This window comes from Calliphora vicina, chromosome 4, assembly GCF_958450345.1.
Source record: "Calliphora vicina chromosome 4, idCalVici1.1, whole genome shotgun sequence".
Classification (NCBI taxonomy): domain Eukaryota; kingdom Metazoa; phylum Arthropoda; class Insecta; order Diptera; family Calliphoridae; genus Calliphora; species Calliphora vicina.
Genome location: NC_088783.1, coordinates 54,266,391 through 54,283,428, shown reverse-complemented (window position 1 = coordinate 54,283,428; position 17,038 = coordinate 54,266,391). Strand labels below are relative to the sequence as shown.

The window sequence follows — 17,038 nt, the reverse complement described above, 5'->3', positions numbered from 1 at the left end:
TTCAGTTCTAGTTCAGTTCTAGTTCAGTTCTAGTTCAGTTCTAGTTCAGTTCTAGTTCAGTTCTAGTTCAGTTCTAGTTCAGTTCTAGTTCAGTTCTAGTTCAGTTCTAGTTCAGTTCTAGTTCAGTTCTAGTTCAGTTCTAGTTCAGTTCTAGTTCAGTTCTAGTTCAGTTCTAGTTCAGTTCTAGTTCAGTTCTAGTTCAGTTCTAGTTCAGTTCTAGTTCAGTTCTAGTTCAGTTCTAGTTCAGTTCTAGTTCAGTTCTAGTTCAGTTCTAGTTCAGTTCTAGTTCAGTTCTAGTTCAGTTCTAGTTCAGTTCTAGTTCAGTTCTAGTTCAGTTCTAGTTCAGTTCTAGTTCAGTTCTAGTTCAGTTCTAGTTCAGTTCTAGTTCAGTTCTAGTTCAGTTCTAGTTCAGTTCTAGTTCAGTTCTAGTTCAGTTCTAGTTCAGTTCTAGTTCAGTTCTAGTTCAGTTCTAGTTCAGTTCTAGTTCAGTTCTAGTTCAGTTCTAGTTCAGTTCTAGTTCAGTTCTAGTTCAGTTCTAGTTCAGTTCTAGTTCAGTTCTAGTTCAGTTCTAGTTCAGTTCTAGTTCAGTTCTAGTTCAGTTCTAGTTCAGTTCTAGTTCAGTTCTAGTTCAGTTCTAGTTCAGTTCTAGTTCAGTTCTAGTTCAGTTCTAGTTCAGTTCTAGTTCAGTTCTAGTTCAGTTCTAGTTCAGTTCTAGTTCAGTTCTAGTTCAGTTCTAGTTCAGTTCTAGTTCAGTTCTAGTTCAGTTCTAGTTCAGTTCTAGTTCAGTTCTAGTTCAGTTCTAGTTCAGTTCTAGTTCAGTTCTAGTTCAGTTCTAGTTCAGTTTTAGTTCAGTTCAGTTTCTGTACAGTTCAGTTTCAGTTTTAGTTCAGCTTAAAAAACTTCTAAATTTGAACCTTTAATGGTCCGTTTAAATTGAAACATATTTAGTTTTAAATTTCAAAATAAAATATTCATAAATTTTAATACTTTTTTCTTTGCAGCAAAAGTTTGTTAGAGTTTTTAATGGTCCACAGAAGTGAAAAGTATGTATTACATGGAAACAAAAAAAGTAAAACACTCTCTGACATGCCAACATTCTCCGCAAACAACATTTTTTAATGAAATTTTGCTGTAAATTTTTATAATTTTCCAAATGAGTTTGGGCATGCAATTTTATTTTTAGTTTGTTGGTTGTTTGTTTTAAAAGGATCATAAAATCATATTCCCCTTTCTCCCTCTGGATACCAAAGTTTATTTTTTATAGAAATGCATTTGCTTGATTAGTAGATTATTGCCGTTTGCCTTGTTTGTGGTATGGTAATGGTGGAGGATACTTTTATGTGTTTTTACCCCTTTTAATTTCCATATAATTTTTTGTTTCTTTAGGTCCTGTCCATGTGTTAGGGTTTTCTAGGGATTTTTGTGTTTTGTTTGTGCAACCACATATAAAGGAATTGTTGCGACTGAACATGAAACCAGAGCCAGGAACAGGAGTAAAAAGAAACAAATTTTCATAAACATTAAACCAAAGTAGTGAGTGGCAAAAAAAAAAAAAAGAAATTGCATGAATTTAGGTTGTGCGTGTTTAAAATGAACGAAATAAAATACAAAAAATATAATTACTACTTTACAACAAGTGATGTTAATTAAAAAATTATAATGCTCTTAAATAATGGCAGTGGAAAGAAACATGCATATTTTCTTAGAATTAAAATGAAATATACATTTTTTAAATGGAAAATTTAATGGCTTTTTAAGTAAAAAACTAAATTAAAATAACAATAAAATGTTAAGGATCATAGGGGTTATTTTTCTTTTTGCTAATACGAAAATCTGGTGCCGAAATCGTTGATAAATATGTCAGTTCAAAGGGTCATTAAACATTTTTAATTTAAAACAAAAGTAAAAGGTTGTTCTATAAATAGACTCTGCAATAATTTTGTTGGTTTGTATTTTAATTGTTAAATTAGAAAATACAATGTATAAATATAATTTCTAATTTAAAATTTGTTGTGTTTAATTTCATGTACTTAAAAACTCATTAACATGTCTGTTTCTATAATTGAGGCGCATTTGAAAATACACTCCCATTTGAAGACCTTAATTACCTGTTGCTTCATTTTGTTTAAAGTCATGAGTACAAACGTATTTGAATTTGAGGAGCTTCGGTAAATATGGCGCAATTTAAATTTGCCTTTATTGCAATTCTTTATCTAAACTTGTGTGTACAAGTTCTAATGGTGAGTAAATGAAATTTCTTCGCAAAAGCAACATTCACATCCAGCTTTTCTTTTAACTCTCTCCTCTCTTACCTAGTACTGTTACCATATGAAAATGTTGTCATTTCACACCACTGAAACACCGGAATATCGTTTCTCCATGTACTTGCACAAAAATAATACATTTTCATCGCTAACCAGAGTATTCAAACAGGTGCCCTCACCCATGTGGAATTTAATATTGGTGCAACACAACAAGGACGTACGCAAGGGCTCCAAAGTTGAGCCCCACAAAACTCTCTATAATTCCACCTACAAGGTATGTGAGTTTTGGCGTTCTGTCAAGCGTATTAGAGTCTTTAGCAATGTCGCCGAAATGCTATTCAACAAGGAGGGCATGGGTAATTTGAGTCTCAAGTGCCCCTTGGATGTGGGTACATATGTGATGACCAATATTCATGTGCCACCGGATACAGGCATCTTAAAAATCATGTACTGGCCCAATACAGTGTACACACTCTTTGGTAATATTTATTCGTTGGAAAAAAATAAGAAAATGGTTTTGAAATGTACTTATGAAATAAACGCAACTGTCATAAAGTCATGCTGAAATCTCTCTGCATAAATATATTTTTCTCTTGTTTTCAATTCAATCTAAAATAACCCATTTAAACTTGAAACATTCTTTGACAACTCCTTCTATAACATTACAGCAAGTAAAATGAATATGTCATTTTAATCCTACAACTTTTGTAATGCTTAAATTGTAACTAAAAATGACAGAGCAACCTGTCTCCCGTCAGTCTTATACAGTAATACTCTAGGGCTTTCTTTGTTATTTTAGCGTTAACAAAATAAATTAAAAAACAAACAATTTAAATGGAAATTAAAAAAATAATATTAAAATGGAATAAAAACGTTTGTGACTAATACAAAACCACGTAGTTTAACAGAATAGTTAAGAATATTCTATTAATTAAGAATTTTACTAGTAACTATTTCTTTATTATAAATTCTTGTTCAGTTTCATAACTAAAAAAAACGACTATTCAGCCTTAAGATAATAAAAATTCTAAGAGTAATTTTTAATTTACTGTCCTGCATTTATACCTCAAGCCATCAATTACAAAGATTCACGTTTTATAGTTATTAAATATAAGTTTAAAAGGATAAAAACACTGTTTCCAACGGAACTGAAACTGAACTAGAACTGAACTAGAACTGAACTAGAACTGAACTAGAACTGAACTAGAACTGAACTAGAACTGAACTAGAACTGAACTAGAACTGAACTAGAACTGAACTAGAACTGAACTAGAACTGAACTAGAACTGAACTAGAACTGAACTAGAACTGAACTAGAACTGAACTAGAACTGAACTAGAACTGAACTAGAACTGAACTAGAACTGAACTAGAACTGAACTAGAACTGAACTAGAACTGAACTAGAACTGAACTAGAACTGAACTAGAACTGAACTAGAACTGAACTAGAACTGAACTAGAACTGAACTAGAACTGAACTAGAACTGAACTAGAACTGAACTAGAACTGAACTAGAACTAGAACAGAACTGAACTAGAACTGAACTAGAACTGAACTAGAACTGAACTAGAACTGAACTAGAACTGAACTAGAACTGAACTAGAACTGAACTAGAACTGAACTAGAACTGAACTAGAACTGAACTAGAACTGAACTAGAACTGAACTAGAACTGAACTAGAACTGAACTAGAACTGAACTAGAACTGAACTAGAACTGAACTAGAACTGAACTAGAACTGAACTAGAACTGAACTAGAACTGAACTAGAACTGAACTAGAACTGAACTAGAACTGAACTAGAACTGAACTAGAACTGAACTAGAACTGAACTAGAACTGAACTAGAACTGAACTAGAACTGAACTAGAACTGAACTAGAACTGAACTAGAACTGAACTAGAACTGAACTAGAACTGAACTAGAACTGAACTAGAACTGAACTAGAACTGAACTAGAACTGAACTAGAACTGAACTAGAACTGAACTAGAACTGAACTAGAACTGAACTAGAACTGAACTAGAACTGAACTAGAACTGAACTAGAACTGAACTAGAACTGAACTAGAACTGAACTAGAACTGAACTAGAACTGAACTAGAACTGAACTAGAACTGAACTAGAACTGAACTAGAACTGAACTAGAACTGAACTAGAACTGAACTAGAACTGAACTAGAACTGAACTAGAACTGAACTAGAACTGAACTAGAACTGAACTAGAACTGAACTAGAACTGAACTAGAACTGAACTAGAACTGAACTAGAACTGAACTAGAACTGAACTAGAACTGAACTAGAACTGAACTAGAACTGAACTAGAACTGAACTAGAACTGAACTAGAACTGAACTAGAACTAGAACTAGAACTAGAACTGAACTAGAACTGAACTAGAACTGAACTAGAACTGAACTAGAACTGAACTAGAACTGAACTAGAACTGAACTAGAACTGAACTAGAACTGAACTAGAACTGAACTAGAACTGAACTAGAACTGAACTAGAACTAGAACTAGAACTGAACTAGAACTGAACTAGAACTGAACTAGAACTGAACTAGAACTGAACTAGAACTGAACTAGAACTGAACTAGAACTGAACTAGAACTGAACTAGAACTGAACTAGAACTGAACTAGAACTGAACTAGAACTAGAACTAGAACTAGAACTGAACTAGAACTGAACTAGAACTGAACTAGAACTGAACTAGAACTGAACTAGAACTGAACTAGAACTGAACTAGAACTGAACTAGAACTGAACTAGAACTGAACTAGAACTGAACTAGAACTGAACTAGAACTGAACTAGAACTGAACTAGAACTGAACTAGAACTGAACTAGAACTGAACTAGAACTGAACTAGAACTGAACTAGAACTGAACTAGAACTGAAACTGAACTGAATCTATTTACTTAAATACTGTAGGATTAATATGTCTATTTATACTTAATTAACTGGCTGATGTAATGGCTTTCAATTAGCATGACTGATAGCAGAAATTCCAGTTAAAATAATAGGATTTCCTCTCTAGTTGGTTTTGCTAAAAAGCTTTGAGTATTTGTACCTTTACTTAAGTTCTTAGCAATTTAATGATAATATATTTAGCAGAAACCATTGCTCCGTGTAATAATTTTATCAGATATTTCATTTAAAGAGGATAAACCAGCAAAAGCATATCCTTGGCATAAACAATGAAAACTTTCGCAAAACAAAAACCACAGCCATAAGAAATCAAAAAGGTAGATTCGTAGAAGAGCAACAATTATGATTGAAAAATGAATGAAAATAAAAACAAAAAAATACTCAGAGGCGCTTTGCCGGAAAACAATTACAGTCCTACGTTAATAACTCGCATAAAACTGTTGCGATAGCACAAGCACTAGAGATTTTCCATTTAAAACTCAAGCAACAAAATGTTAAGGTATATTTTTAGGCCTGAAAAACTATGTGAGTGAGTGTGGCTGTGTATGTAGTACAACTTGGGCAAACTTTGAATTTTGTATGTTTTTTTTTGTACTTGTTGACCCAATTATTTAAGCCATGCCGAGCCATGTTAGTTAGTTGGTTCAGTTGCTCATAGTTTTTAGCCACTTAACTGTTTGGCCATGAAGGTGAATATTTGCCAGTGAATGAATTTGTTGTTGGTGGGAGTGAAAATTTTTTTTTGTTATATGTGTTCGCAAAGAATTTGCATACAGTTTTATTTAATCATCAATATCCTTTTAGTACACGAAGGAGTGATTAGAGTTGAGTGTATTTTTGTAGGAATTTTAATATTTTTGGCTTTAATTCAGGCTGAATTTATGTAAAATAGTTGATAGTCTTTTAAATATTCAACTAAAAGAATTTTTAATAGTTTTCCGGCAGAAATTGAGATTTATTTTCTTGTTCTACAAAATTTGCTGGCATTTTCTGCATAACAACTCATGTAAATGGTCTATTTAAATTTCAGTTTAGTTCCCTTAAATGCTCTCATTTACATACATTACAAGTGATTATTATTTTGTTGCTATGTTTCCCCCTAAATTCCATTTATATGTAAGTACATTAGGTGCCACCTAAAATAAAAGCTTAATTCATTCTAAAAATATTTTGAAACATTTGTACAATATACATTTCTACAAAGTACTGGTCATTGTTAGCTATGTTCTTTTCCAATCTTTCTGGTCCGATCGGGATAAAATTTGACATGGGCGTAGGCAACGAAATATTCAGAGTCGGCGCTATGAGAGCTCAAAGTAGGGTACCTTCGACATGTAAAATTTTTAAATACATGCATTTTTTTTGTTTCCCATTCGATTTGTAAGATTTTTAATATTTTTGGAAAGCGCTCGGCTAGGTCTGTATGTACTATTATCTCTTATAATTTCCAAGTTATAGGCATTTGAAAATTTAAATTTAAAAATTTTGCCATACCTTGGTCCTCTTTTTTAGAAATATAGGGCGTACTTTTAGATCGAATGGACTGGAATTTATTTTTGATAGTTAGACAACTAAATTACAATTAATATACAGAAGATTTCAGAGTAATAGCAATAATGGATCCAAAAATAAACGATTTTCAATATAAAATTTAAAAAAATAGTAGATGTTTGGAGTTTTTTTGGAACTGAACTCTTTTTTATTAAAAAAACAAAACTTTCTTTAAGAACATATAACAATTTTATATATTCCTATAAGTTATCTCTACGGAGAAGATTTTGGTATAAAAAACATGTCCTATTTTTCGAATATATCGCCCCTACACCCTGCAGAATTTGACCTATTTTCTATAAAAATTTGGGCCACATGTTCTAAAATCCTAAAGCTGGGATCAGAAAATGGAAAGCAGCTTTGCAAACCTTTATGTGTTCCCTATTTATCCCCAAAGTATTTTCCCAGGTCCGAAGGAAATGTGGACACTATGAGCAAAATTGTAAAAAAATACAATTTTTGGCATTTTCGCTCCAATTTTTAGGAATTGACCTTTCACCTTTTGACAAGTTTTTGTATACTTTGTATTTGGAATGACAAATTTAAAATTTCATTGAGTTTTGTTAATAAATAAGGATTTTATTACTTATTGAGTTTCTAAAACAAAAATTTTTATCAAAATTTTAATAGGATTGCAAATATTAGCAACAATTTGATCCACAATTATTCCGAACTAATTTTTATAACCTTTACCATGAGTGGCATGGGTATATATAAGTTTGTCATTCCGTTTGTAAGTTCTTAATTTTTCATTTGCGACCCCACGAAGTCTATATAACCATGTCCGTCTGACCGCCTGAATGTTCAAATCAACTTTCCGTAGCCCCCAAACTTGCATACAAGATTCATACATCAATATATCGGGAATTCTTCCGGCTCGGTTGCTATATAAAATCGACCAAATCGACAAACAAATGGCTGATATATAAGAATAAAACCGGGACAACCTACTAAGTTACTAAGTCATTAATATAGACAATATGGATATCTAAAGATAGATTTTTCAATTCCATTGCAACGATGTATATAAGGCTATAAGTTGGACCTACAATGGGTCAAAATCGGGAAAAATATTTTTTAACCCGAATTTTTTTTTCATCAAATAAATTTTTTTTTTATAAATTCTTTTTCCAAAATTGGAAACAACTTTTTTAAAAAATAAAAAAAAAAATTTGTAAAACAAAAAAAATTAAAAATTTTGAAAAAAAAATTAAATTTTGTTTTAAAAAATTTATTTTAAAGTATAATTTTGTGAAAGGTACATAATATTCGGCACAGCCGAATATAGCTCTCTTCCTTGTTATTGTTTAGATAAGTAAATTGTTGGTCTTATAAAAAAAAGTCCAAGTCAATATCTCAATTTGTGCCACTTTTAAAACTCAGTCCTTTAAAAATATTGCACTTTTTCATATTTTAGCAAAAATTATTTCCTTTTATAGCTTTCAAGCTTCATTTCGGAAATACAAAATCGTCTTTTAAGAATTTTCTTCTTCAATTCGTATGGTAGTCAATTTACTTGCTTTTGGATGAATCCTGCTGCTCGCAAACGTTTTGAAATTGCTGCTTGAGTTGCTTCCAATGATTTTACAAGCTCTTGTTGAGTTTTAAAAAAATATTCATGGAGTGGTATCTCCAATTCAAGGTCTTAAAACTTGTTTTGGCTAGCCTGGGATGTATTTGTCTTCCGTGTCGAAATCACCACTTGTGAACCGAACAAACCATTTCTCGCACGGTGAAACCGATAAGCATTGGTGAGCAATCAGTGTGCTTCAGCGGCACTTTTTATACCCTACACCACCATAGTGGGGAGGGTATAATGCGTTTGTGCAGATGTTTGTAACGCCTTAAAGTATACCGATCGACTTAGAATCACTTTCTGAGTCGATTAAACGATGTCCGTACGTACGTCCGTCTGGCTGGCTGGCTGTCCATGTAAACCTTCGGTACATATTATTTGATCGGAACAAGGACCACGCCTATTGAAACTGGCTGAAATCGGTACATTATTTCACCCAGCCCCCATACAAATGTCCTTCCGAAATTGGACTTTGTCGGTCATAAATGTTTAATCTATATATGTATCTCCACAAATTTCGCTCCAAATAAGTTTTATATACACAAAATTCGTGTCACCAAATTTTGTTACGATCGGTCCATTATTAGTAATAGCTCCCATATAGACCTGCTTCCGAAAATCACTTTAACGTGCATAAATCACTTAAAAATGTTGGGATACTCTCAAAATTCAACATAGTAAACTTTTATATAGACATAAATCACACTACCTAATTTCATGGTGATCGGTCTATAATTGATCATAGCCCCCATATAAGGTCCACTTCCTAAAATCACTCAAAAATATAAATTATTGAAATTTTAAAAGAAACATTTTTTTGCTCTTTTACTTAGTGTAGGGTATTATATGGTCGGGCTTGACCGACCATACTTTCTTACTTGTTTACTTTAAAGAAGTAGATCAATGCTTCCCGAATATGACGCTTTGTTGGCATTCTGTATTTTGAAAGTAAGCGTGTTTTACACAAACGCACATAGTTTAATCGACAAAGAATTTCAAATTAATCAATAATTTGTCTAACTGTAACACACGCCATGACAAACATAACATTAAAACTATTTAATTCACTATGAGTACTGGATGGAGGATATAAAAACAACCAACTGTTGATATGTTAAAAAAAGGTTGGCATCAGGTGATGGTTGGTTGCTCTACAACAGAAATTACATAGAATTTTGTTCGTAAACTAAATATTTGATGTACATAATGTTTTACATTGGAAATTTTACGTGTGAAATATTTAAAATTTTACATTTAACAACACAAAAAGTTACATTATCCTGTCATTAGTGAAAGATGCTTGAAATGGTTGATGGTTGTATGATGGTTCAGTTTGGAAATGAGTAAAAGTTAGTTAATTTAAGTTGTTAATGATTTAACCGTGAAATAATTTAAAACAATTCTCTAGTTTAATTAACTTAAAAGGTATTACAAAAAATTCTTTGCAATCTATATATATACAAATGAAATGGTCCATGTATGTAATATCATCACGTGAGAACGGCTGGATCGATTTGGCTGATTTTTTTTTATTCGATTCGAAATTTTCAGGAGATGGTTTGTAAAGTAAAAAAATTCAAAACATTTCGGGTAAAACTCGGAATTTTTTTTTTAAAGTTCAATCAACTGAAATAAAAACCTCCCTAAAGTATGCAGTACAAATTTAAATGTATGTTCGTTGGAGAAACTTGAAGAACTAACATTCGTAAATAGCTACCGGGCTAAGCCGGGGCGGTCAACTAGATTTAAATAATTAAAAACTGTAAATATTTTCAATCATAGAGAAAATATACATAGAGCGGAAACAAGAAAAAAAACTCAAAAAAGTTACACATACGAATTTCGTTTTTATTTTCACATAGTTTTTTTTTACTAATACATTCTCACCACTTAGGTTTTTGACAACTGAGTTAGGTCTTTGGCAGGAGAGTTTCCGCTCTATGTGTATTCTCTATGTTTTCAATTGTCTTAAATCAAACAAAACATTTAAATTACAAAAACAATCCAGTATTTTTCCGTTTACATACAAACAAAAAAAATTTATAAATATTTAATCAAATATTTAATATTAAAAGAAACCTGTCAGTTGTTGTTAATATTTAGGAAACATTTCAAAATATTCAACATTACACACTCCCCTTATACACAAACTTTTCTAGACAATAAATTTTTTGAAGCAGCAACAAAACTTTAGGCGAAGTAAGGAAACAACAATGGGGATTGTTAATTTTCCAACCACAGCAAATAAAGAAACTGCGCAATTTTCTTATTTGTTAGACCGACAATAAACATCAATAATGATAAGAAAAAGAATAACACTCTTGGTTTTCTGTTTCTAGATTTTTAGAAAATTCCAAATGTGTTATTTGATGCTTAATGATCCTTTAAGTTTAAGGACATTCTCAAACATATGCTTTCAAAAATACTAAACACATGACATTAAAGCACTAAAGAGCAAGACATTTTTTAAACAAACTCACACTCTGTCTTATTTTTCTTTTTGTGTCACAGACACCCTTGAATTGTTGTCCATAAAACAAAGCAAAAAAAAAAATAATCTTCTTTTGTTCATTATAGTAACAGGATTTTGGTTTGTTAATTCATACTATCAGAAAAACACACACAATTACACACCTAAACATTAATGTCAGACTACAAATGTTTGTAATCGGTAATTAACACTTTTTCTCTCTCAATGCAAAGCTCTAAAGCAGCCTAAAAGTATACTATGCCATGATTCATTTTTCATGTTTGTAAGTTTTTTTAAAGAGACATGTTTAGTGTTTTTTTTTGCTTTTTAAGACTCTTACGGTGATCTAAATAGAAAGCAAATAGAAAAAACTAAGTTATTAGTGAAATTATGTTGTTGTTTCTGTAACATTAATGTTGATTTTAATCTATTTTGATGACTACTTAAGTCCCCCTGGTATAATTTTTGTTGGGAGACATTTTCTTGTTTTATATTTTTTGTTGCTGTAAATGTATTTATCATGTTATTCCAGGTCATATTTTAATAAATGGCTAAAGAAGAAATTGTGAAATGCATTGTATGTTTCAAATAATTTGAAGTTGGAATAGCAACTCCCTTAAAATGAAATGGGTGTATTTCAATATTTACAGAAATATAATTGTGAGAGTCTTCAAGCTTTGCACGAATTCGAATTTGAAAATTCTAGTTTGTCCGTTAAGATCATTCATGAAGCTACTCGAAAGAAGATGGCGCTGGTATTGGACTTTATCAGTCATAAATGTTTAATTTATATATGTATCTACACAAATTTCGCTCCAAATAAGTTGTATATATATGAAATTCATGTAACCAATTTTTGTTACGATCGGTCCATAATTAATCATAGCTCCCATATAAACCCGTTTCCGAAAATCACTTTTACGTGTATAAATTTCCTAAAAATGTTGGTATACGCATAAAATTGAACCTAAATCATTTTTATATAGATATAAATCACACGACCTAATTTCGTGGTGATCGGTCCATAATTGGTCATAGGTCCCATATAGGGACCACTTTCGAAAATCACCCACGAATAAAAATTATTGAAATTTTAAAAGAAAAATGTTTTTGCCCATTTCTTTGTATAGGATATTAAATGGTCGGTCTTGATCGACCATACTTTTTTACTTATTTAAGTGTGTGTATTACAGTGAATTACAATCGCGTATTTTAATAAAAACACTGAGTGACTATTCAAACTGTTGTTGTGTAAATTTGAATAAATTAAGAGTCGTTACAATTTTAAACTACTAAACCGCTTTTATTTGCAATCAAAACAATTAGGTTTATTTAAAGGAAATAAACCACCGTTTTTAAAAGGTAAAAACGTAACAATATATTAATTCAATTTGTATAAGATTTGATTTACCATTTAATTTAATATTTCAAAGGTTGAGTGAATTCTGTTATGAATTAATTCAAAGGTGAATATATGAAAAAACGTTAAAATTTTTTAAACATGCAAGGTTTGTGAAGCTTCTGAAGATTAAATAGTCTTTTTATACCCTTCACCTTCGTGAAAAGGGTATATATGAGTTTGTCATTCCGTTTGTAATTTCCACAATATAATTTTCGACCCTATAAAGTATATATATTGTGGATCCTTATAAATAGAGGAGTCGATTAAGCCATGTCCGTCTGTCTGGACGTCTATGTGTTGAAATCAATTTTCTGAAGACCCCAGATATCTTCGGGATCCAAATCTTCAATAGCAAAATCGGTCCACAAATGGCTGAGATATGAGGAAAAAACCAGAACAACCTGTATTTTTGACCTACATATATCTGGATTACTAAGTCATTAATATAGACAATACGACGCATATAAGACCATAGTAAGTTGGACATACAATGGGTCAAAATCGGAATTTTTTTTTTTATTAAACCGAAATTTTTTTCACCAAAAAAATTTAAAAATCAACAAATTTTTTTCAAATTTAAAAAAAAAATTTCAAATTTAAAAAAAAATGTGAAAAAAAATTTTTCCAAAAAATTAAAAAAACAACTTTGGAAAAAAAATTTGTTTACCTAAAAATATTTAAAATTTGTATTTTGAAGTATAATTTGGTGAAGGCTATATAAGATTCGAAACAGCCGAATAAAGCTCTCTTACTTGTTATGTAAGTATATGGTATTGGTGAAATCCAAAGGACTTAGGATTGATATTTTAGTGAAATTAAATAATTTTATAAATCTTTCGGACATTATTTATCTTAAAAACTAAAAAATTATAATATGGTGATTTTTCGGGAAGAAAAATATAAAATCTTAATTAATGTAAAATTCGAACGGTTAAAGATTTTTTTATTTTCAAATATCAAAATTCCTATAACGGGGAAAATGTGTTCCAAAATATGAGTTACTTTAAAAAAGTGTCCACTGTAATGTTATTTACCGTAATTTAAGTAACATATAGGGCTATACAAGTATGGAACTTCTTCGAGGATCGATGCTTTTAGAATTTTTTTCATCAAACATACAATTTTTTAAAAAAATTTACTAAGTTTGAATAGGGCTGTACTATATCGGCTTAAATGAACCAAATTTTATTTAAACGCTTTTGCATTAAGTTCACTTTCCGGATGATATAAAAGTGTACATAGTCCCGAATAAAATTTTATTTATAAAAGAAACAAGTAAGATAGCTATATTCGGCTGTGCCGAATCTTATATACTCTTCGCCAAATTTTACTTCAAAATACATCGTAAACAAATTTTTTTTTTTTTGGAAATTTTTTTTCATTTTTTGGAAAAAAGAAATTTTCGAATTCTTTTAATTTTTTTTTTTTAAATTTAGAAAAAAAAATTTTATTATTTTTTTTTTTTTTTTTTGGTGAATTTGACCCAATTTAGGTCCAACTTACTATGGTCTTATATACGTCGTTGCAAAGGTCTTTGAAATATCTATCATTAGATATCCATATTGTCTACATTAATGACTTCGTAATCCAGATATAGGTCAAAAATAGGTCAAAAATCGAGGTTGTCCTGGTTTTTCCGCAATTTGTGGATCGATTTTGCTGATTTTAAATAGAAAACTTCTCGAAAGCATCCCGAAGATAGCTGGAGTCTTCAGAAAATTGATTACAGACGGATATGGCTTAATAGACTCCGCTATCTATAAGGATCCAGAATATATATAGTTTTTAGGGTCGGAAAATTATATTGTGGAAAATATATACAAACGGAATGACAAACTGAAGGGTGAAGTCTAAAAATATAAGAAAAAAGGTAAAAAGTATGTCCCATTTTATATGTTCCAACATTGGATGCATGTAACTTTTTATAGGAATGAGAAAACTGTCAGCAAGTGCTTTTATTTTATTCAGAATTTTATCGCAAATAAAGCCAAAATTCAAAAACAAACATTTTAACCCTCCGTACGCCCGCCATATTTAAAAAACAAAAAAATGATCGAGGTAAATTAAGAAAATATATGAAAGAACCTAAATATTTCTTGAACTTTTTGTAGATCTTTTCAAGGACTATTTATTCTTTAAATTTCAGCTCATTCGGGTCATAAATGGATTTTTGGCCATTTATTTAAAAAAAAATGTGAGACCTGAGGTGACCAAGTTTGAGGGGCCACCAACTGGCCCCCAATCCGCCTACTCAGCTTAACAACTGTAAACCAACTCGAAAATACTTCAACTCCAAACTTGTGAAATTTCGTTACGATATCTACAAAAGTTCCCGAGATACCTACCGAATTATTTAAAAAAAATTTAAAAACATTTATAAAATACTGAGCTTCATTGGCATTCGTTAAATGATCAAGGTCATAATAAAAATAAATTTTTGGCTCTGACTACAAATAACCATTTTAGGGAGGTGAAAATTGCATGTTTATATAAAAAATAAAATAAATTTCAATATTATGTTTATTGTATTATAATGAAAGGCTTTTAAAACATTTAAGTATTCACTGCAATATTCGAGCTCTTTTAAGAACATCGGTAATAAAGTTAAAAACTTTTAAATTTTTTTAGCAAAAAGTAACAGCAAGCAAAAAAGCTTTTACCTTTATCTTTTGGTTTAATAAATAGCACATCATCAATATAAACATCATTATTGTCTATATTAGAAAAGTAAAAATTTACCTTTTTATTCATTTTCATATTCTTCACTACGCATCTCAATTTTATTCAAATCAATGATGAACTTTGTTATACAAATTTCCCTCTAAAAAAAAAATAAAAAAAAAATTCCAAGTCTATTGATGGCAACTTATCAATTTCTCATCTTAATGTTAACAATTTTAGGCAAAAACAAGAAAAATTCTTACAAAAAAAAAAAACTGAAACTGAAAGACAAGATAAATTCTTAAAACATCAAAAACTCATTTGCATATTTGAATTTATACATTTATAAATTCAAATTTTAATACTTGTTCTTAGAAAAATGAAACAAAAAACAAGCAATTGCAAATGGAAATGGAAAAATTACAACAATTTGCAAGGCAATTTAAAGAAATTTTACAAATCATCACAATCTTCATCATCATTATCGAAAACATTATCAATTCGTCTGCTCAATATACAAGTGTGTAATGAATAAATTACTGTCATTATCTATGATTTTTGTCAATTATTGAAACATTTTTATTTTTTTTTATTTTTCAACTTTCTTTATCATTTTTTGTTTAAATGAACTAATTTTTTTTAGCAGGTGCAATTGATGTTTTTCTGGCTTTATTATTTATGAGAAAAGTTTTAAGAATTTTTGATTTTTTGGGGAGGAGTATTTGGATGTTTAAAAATAAGTAATTTATTGGTGGTTGAAAAAAAGGGGGATATAGCTCAGTGGTAGAGCATTCGACTGCAGATCGAGAGGTCCCCGGTTCAAACCCGGGTGTCCCCTGTTTAATACATTTTTGCCATTGTTTACAATTGCTACATTCTTGAATAACATCATGGATGAGAGGGGGATTATAAAGAATATTTTTGAAGTTTTCAGAAACTTCTTGAATAACTTTCTATATTCTTAAAAGAAAGTTTTGTATTGCCACGCCCACTTTTTTATTATTATCATAATGGCTTATACACTTTTATATGACTATTTTAAATATTAAGTAAATAGGGGATATAGCTCAGTGGTAGAGCATTCGACTGCAGATCGAGAGGTCCCCGGTTCAAACCCGGGTGTCCCCTGTAAGGATTATTTTTTTTATATATTTGTATGGCTATAAGCTCTAAAATGTTGCAGACACTAATTTTAAATCCGAGAAAATACTGTGGAATTCTAGAACTCGGTCTAAAGAGAATATAACAGATTTTCTGCTCTTTAGAACAGATTATTATGTGCTTCTTTGTCTTGTATAGCGCAGACACAAATTCAAATTCCTTTTTTCAAGGTGGCGAGAAAATGTGAATTTGAAAATAACTGATTTTCTGCTGTTTAGAACTGATTATTAAGTGCTTTTTTATCTTGTGTAGTTAGGTATTGAAATAGTTTACAATAACTTCTAATGAAATTTTGATGTAGCTTTACTTTTAAGTAAACTTTCTTATAACCTTCTGTTTATATATTTTTTTTATCTCTTCCATCAATAGATTCATAAACATCTTAAAAATATGTATGTACATAATTATTTCAAGAAATATAAGATATATGTATTTGTGACTAGATAAATGCAATCTTATCTTGCAATTATTGAACATCATATTGATATCTATTCTATTATTTATGACAGCAATAAATTGTCAATTACTGGCTTAAAATTTCACAAAATTTTCGGCCAAAATACAAGTGGGGATATAGCTCAGTGGTAGAGCATTCGACTGCAGATCGAGAGGTCCCCGGTTCAAACCCGGGTGTCCCCTAGAGAAAGTATTTTTTTGTAGCACATTTTTAAGGATAGTAAATATTTTGACATTAAAATGTTGTTACATCCTTTTTAGTCGAGGTGGAGTTCTTTTATATTGTTTTTTTTTTCAAACAAATTAAATATAATTTATGTTAAAAACCATAAACATCTTTTTATAACAGTTATCCTGAAAGCTATAAATAATAATTTGCAGGAAAAAGGATTACGAAGGGGATATAGCTCAGTGGTAGAGCATTCGACTGCAGATCGAGAGGTCCCCGGTTCAAACCCGGGTGTCCCCTGTATCAATATTTTCAATAAAACTACAAGAAAAATAATTGTAATGAAATGGTTAAGGAACAAATTATTGTTTGTTCTTATAGACTACAACCAAAAATATTAAAAAAAAA

The 17,038-nt window shown here is 30.4% G+C and overlaps 1 protein-coding gene and 4 non-coding genes across 7 annotated transcripts in view; 4 read left to right on the top strand and 1 right to left on the bottom strand.

Annotated features, from left to right (window-relative positions):
• The window catches only part of rdgA (retinal degeneration A), a 333,538-nt gene that overhangs the window by 243,800 nt on the left and 72,700 nt on the right, over window positions 1-17,038 (bottom strand). The gene's annotated exons all lie outside the window — the stretch shown is intronic.
• Window positions 15,611-15,682, top strand: TRNAC-GCA (transfer RNA cysteine (anticodon GCA)). Its single transcript has one exon. It is a non-coding gene; the product is annotated as a tRNA-Cys (tRNA).
• Window positions 15,901-15,972, top strand: TRNAC-GCA (transfer RNA cysteine (anticodon GCA)). The gene has a single exon. It is a non-coding gene; the product is annotated as a tRNA-Cys (tRNA).
• Window positions 16,573-16,644, top strand: TRNAC-GCA (transfer RNA cysteine (anticodon GCA)). Its single transcript has one exon. It is a non-coding gene; the product is annotated as a tRNA-Cys (tRNA).
• On the top strand, window positions 16,859-16,930 carry TRNAC-GCA (transfer RNA cysteine (anticodon GCA)). Its single transcript has one exon. It is a non-coding gene; the product is annotated as a tRNA-Cys (tRNA).